The sequence below is a fragment of the Ursus americanus genome, chromosome 21 (genome assembly GCF_024610735.1).
Source record: "Ursus americanus isolate L20-20 chromosome 21, mUrsAme1.1.p, whole genome shotgun sequence".
Classification (NCBI taxonomy): domain Eukaryota; kingdom Metazoa; phylum Chordata; class Mammalia; order Carnivora; family Ursidae; genus Ursus; species Ursus americanus.
In genome coordinates, this window is record NC_142147.1 from 42,512,822 (window position 1) to 42,518,438 (window position 5,617).

Here is a 5,617-nt window from a genome sequence, read left to right on the forward strand (position 1 = left end):
CTTCAAGGTTTTCTATTTCCTTTTATTGATCTATGTGTCTATCCCTCTGCCAATATCACACTGCCTTGCTCACTGTCATTTTATAGGATGTCTTAATAGATCTCTCCTACTTTATTCTTTTTCAAGCTGATTTACCTATTCTTAGTTTTTGCCATTTTATATAAATATTAGAATAAGCTTACCTGTATCTACAAAATCTTGCTGAGGTTTTAATGGAAATTCTGTTTAGAAATGATTTATATCTTTAGTAAGTCTTTTAATCCATGAATCTAGTATGTCTCTCCATTTTTAGGTTATTATTGTTAGTGTTTGCCAAAATATTCAGGTAATAACTCCCAGTACTTGTGAGTGTGACCTAATTTGGAAATAGGGTCTTTGCTGATGTATTCAAGTTAAGATGGAAATCATATTGGATTAGAGTGGGCACTACTCTAATGGCAGATGTCCTGATAAGAAGAGGGTAATATGGACACACACACCCAGGGAAAGCCATGTGAAATCAGAGACAGATTGGAATGATGCATCTACAAGCCAAGGAACACCAAGAATTACTAGTAGCTACTAGAAACTAGAGGGGAAAGAAAGGATCCTCCTCCTGACTTCAGAGAGAGCATGGCCCTGCCAGTACCTTAATTTTGGACTTCTGTTCCCCAAAACTATAATAGATTTTTTGCTGTTTAAAAACACTAAGCTTGCGGTAATTTGTTAGGGCAGCCCTAGGAAACTTATCATCGTTTTAAAATTTTTTATTAGGATTTGTAATTTTTGGCATATAGATCTTACATATGATTTGTAAGTGTATACACTTAAGTGTCTCACTTTCTTTGGAAAAGTTCTACCTGGTGTTGTGTTTTTAATTTCAATTTTTACCTATTCATCATTAGTATATACAAATTATATAAATGTATGTTGTTGATCTGGTAAGCTGTGACCTTGCAGAACTCACCAATTCATTCTAGAAGGTTTTGTTTCATTTTTTAGTAAATTCCTTGGGGTTTTCTACGTAGACAAGCATGTCATCTATCAACAGCGACAGTTCTATTTCTTCCTTTTTAGTCTGTGTCTCTCTTTTTGTCTGTGTCTTTTATTTCTTTTGTTTGCCTTATTATGCTGGCTGTAACTTTTAGTGCTATGTTGAATAGGCGAGAGCAGACGTCCTTGCATTTTTCCAGATCTTAGGGGAAAACATTCAGTCTACCATGAAGCACAATGTAAGCTGTATGTAGGCTTTATGTAGATGCTCTTTTTTAAATTGAAGAAGTTCCCCTCTGCTCCTAATTTGAGAGGCTTTTTTAAAAATCACAAATGCACATTGGATTTTATCCAGACACATGATATGATTAGATTTTTTTCTTCAACCTGTTTATATGGCGGGTTACGTGGATTAATTTTTTTAGAAAATTTTTTTATTATGTTAGTCACCATACAGTACATCCCTGGTTTCTGATGTAAAGTTCGATGATTCATTAGTTGCGTATAACACCCAGTGCACCATGCAATACGTGCCCTCCTTACTACCCCTCACCAGCCTATCCCATTCCCCCAACCCCCTCCCCTCTGAAGCCCTCAGTTTGTTTCTCAGAGTCCATAGTCTGTCATGCTTCATTCCCCCTTCTGATTACCCCCCCCTTTCTTTATCCCTTTCTTCCCCTACCGATCTTCCTAGGTCTTATGTTCCATAGATGAGAGAAATCATATGATAATTGTCTTTCTCTGCTTCACTTATTTCACTTAGCATTATCTCCTCCAGTGCCATCCATGTTGCAGCAAATGTTGAAAAATTGTTCTGATAGCTGAGTAATATTACATGGATTAATTTTTGAATGTAAAACCAATCCTTGTATACCTGTAGTAAATCCCATGTAGTCATGTATATAATTTCTTGTTGGAATTGATATGCTAACATTTTGTTGAGGATTTTTCTAAGATTTTTCCAAGATTATGAAAGATATCCTGTCATATTCTGTCATTTTCATCTTCCCTCCCTCCTTCCTTCCCTCCCTTCCTTCCTTTACCTAGTCTGTCTCATTTTGTATTGTATAATATTGACCTCATAAAATGAATTGGGAAGTGTTTCTTTTCTGTGTTCTGAAAGAAATTGTATAAAATTTCAGTTCATTTTTTAGATGTTTTTGAAAATTTGCAAGTGAAGCCATTTGGGCCTGAGGATTTTTAGGTAGCTTTACAATTATAAATTCAGTTTCTTTAATGGTTATTCAGTTATATGGCTAGTTGGGATATCTGTTTCATCATAGTGGAGATTTGGTACCTTGTGGTTTTTGAGAAATTTAGGCTAAGTAGTCTTACACTTAAAATTTTCCAGCCTCCTCCCACAATAAAATTTTTGAAGCCCATTCTCTGAGGCTGGTAGCATAGCCGTAGTGTCAAACAAGACCAGATTTCCTTATAATGATAGATATAAATATTCTAAATGAAATATAAATAATATCTACCAATTAAAAGAATACATAGGAATACCACTCCTCAAGAATGTCAAAGATATAATCTGTTCCAGATTAATTACATTTCAAGAGTTTAGAAATTATATTTCCAAGAGATGATTATGATGGAAAAATTATTGGATTCAGCCTCAAGTCATTTTAATTCTCTCAGTGAATGGTTTTGAAATTGTGAATATGTTTTTCAAGATTCTTTGAGGGTGGCCCAATTGAAAAAACAATTTACATGACCTTATGTACAAAGTTTAAATTAAATTCATATAGTATTAGTACCTGCAAAAGTTCACTGAAAACACATTTTGGCTGAATGCATCATAGGCAAGTTTTAAAATTAATATTTGCCTTAAGACCAATGCACTAGCATAGAATCTACTTCTGGCATTCAGAAAATTTCAATTTAAAATTTTTTATGATGGACTTTGTTAAATGATTTCAGGGATTTTTTTTATCATGGAATTTTGAGGTGCTTTATTTAATATTTTGCTTTTATTTCTTACAATATGACAGTTCCCAAATAGGACTTACTGTTGAGATAATTAGCCAAGGTGAAATTAAAATAACATTAAGAATTTTGATTTTTTTTAGATATTCAAATTATCAATGCTAGTGTCCCAATAGTTCTACAATGGTTTTAATTATGATCTAATTTATTAATTTGCCTTTTTGTTATTTGAATTATAAATTCATTGACTCTGAAACAGTGTGAAGTTCTTCCTAAAGTTGTCTAGCAAAGACACATTTCTCCTAATATTTTTATTGTTGTCTTATTAACAAATTTTAAACTATTGATACCTACAACTTAAATGCACTGTTTATGTGCAACTTGCCAAATTAAGAGTTCAAAGGTTAGTCATTACATACCAAATAAATATTAGAGAATCATAATTCTTGCATTATTTAGCAATATTGCTATGGAGTCACAACAGCCCTTCATTATTACCTGTACCACCAGCCTGTTTTGCTCAGGTATTGTAACTTATTACAGCATAAGTAAACCATTCACCACTCAGTGGATTGCATGATTGTCACATATGAAAAATGTTTTTATAGTGAGGTAATAGTAATGTACCATGTGCTACCTTAAAATTATTTGTTTTGAATTCTTTTACTTAGGACCGTATCTCTGTGTTACTTGAATTCCACAGAATATGTTAGCCTAAAATTTCCTGTAGTACATTTCAAATAATACTGTGATTCAGATGATATTAGAAAAAAAGATTCTGTGGTCAAACAACCCTGTAAATCATAGCATATTTCACACCACTTTTTGGAGGAATAAGTTATTTTATTTCATCAAGGCTATAATAAATAATTGTAGTAAAACCGTTTTTAAAACTGTAACCCATCATGTCCCAAACTTACTTGACCATGAATCCCTTCTTATAATGCCTGTTAATCTTTTCGCATGTTAACTGTTTTTATAAATGCTGCTCTAGCTAATAGAAATAACCTCAGAGGTGGAAATTCTAAAACATTATAGGTGGAGGCCAACTAATTTTATGAGAGGACAAGTTGCTTTCTCTGTAAACCAGCCCCATTCTTTTTCTACATATAGGACCCTTGTTCTCTTAAAAAGGAGAAATTCCTCTTGTAACAATCTTCCTTCACAGTCCCTTCTTGCTCTTCCCTCTACCCCAATCCTTAGTTCAACTTGAGATATTAAAAACAAAACAAAGCAAAAAACAGGAAAACAGGTTAGTGGAATTTTAAACGCATAGTAGTGAAATAAATGACTTTATCATTGATATATTTAGTCCATAAATCAGGTTCTAGAATTGGGGATTCTTTTCTAAGATGAATTTTATAGCAAACAGAAGAATAAAGATGGTCAAATGGGCCATAATGCCATTACTTTGTTTTCTACTAACAGTTTGTTACTTATTCTCAAAAGTTAGGAATTAAACGTATTTTATATATTTTCTTTTCATATTTGAATTGCCCTTCTGAAATTACATAATGCATTTACCTGCAAAACAAATTATAGCAAATAAACAGAAAAGGAAATCTGGCTTCCTGGGGTGCCTGGGTGGCTCAGTTGGTTCAGTGTCTGCCTTAGGCTCATGTCATGATCCCAGGGTCCTGGGATCAAGCCCTGTGTCCCTCAGGGTCCCTGCGCAGTGGGGAACCTACTTCTCCCTCTCCCTCTGCAGCTCCCCCTGCTTGTGTTCTCTGTCAAATAAATGAAATCTTTAAAAAAAAAATTAGAAAATCTGACTTTAAACTAACATGTTAAAAGCCTCATGAGTATTGTTCTGTAGCTTTCTTTATGTTTAAATGTACATGTTTATACGTGTTTTTTTGGGGGGGGGTGTTTGTGAATATTTATATATTTAAACAGGATCACTGTATGGACATCAATCTGCAACTTACGTGTAACATACATCACGGACATCTTTCCAGGTACATATAAATCTAACTTACTCATTTTAGTGTTAGTAGCTGCAGAATACTACATATGGAGAGGTATTAAATGTTCAAATTGTTTCTCTGTTGATGAATATTCATGTTGTTTTCACTTCCTTGCTGTTTCAAAAAATCGTCAAATATCTTTAAAACATAAATACTTGTATATTCTTATTTCTGTAAGATTCTTACGTCAGGTTCGTGGAACGAAGAATATGTATTTTTTAAAAAGATTCATTTGACAGAGAGACCAGAGGAAGGGGCAGAGGGAGAGAGAATCATCAAGCAGACTCCCCACTGATTCGGGAACCTGATGTGGAGCTCAATCCCAGGATCCTGGGATCATGATCTGAGTCAAAATCAAGAGTCAGACACTGGGGGAGGAGTTAAGATAGCAGAGGAGTAGGGAACCCCTTTTTCAGCCAGTCCCCTTAGTTGAGTTGGATAGGTACCAGACCAGCCTGAACATCCACGGAATCAGCCTGAGACACAGGATGATACATCTGGATCTCTACATATGCAATCTCCAGCGCTGAGTATTGAGGTACGAAGCGGGGAGCTGTGAAACTGCGCACAGATATCGGAAGATAAAAGGAAGGGGGAGGGAGCCGCTGTGTTCGGGCACCGGGAAGCGGTAGCCCCCTGCACGGGGAGCACACGGACTCACGGACCAGCACCCGCGAGAGAGCAGACTGAGACCGTGAGCCAGGGAACGCACGCCACCAGACTGAAACGGAGCTCCAGTGTGCTCACTG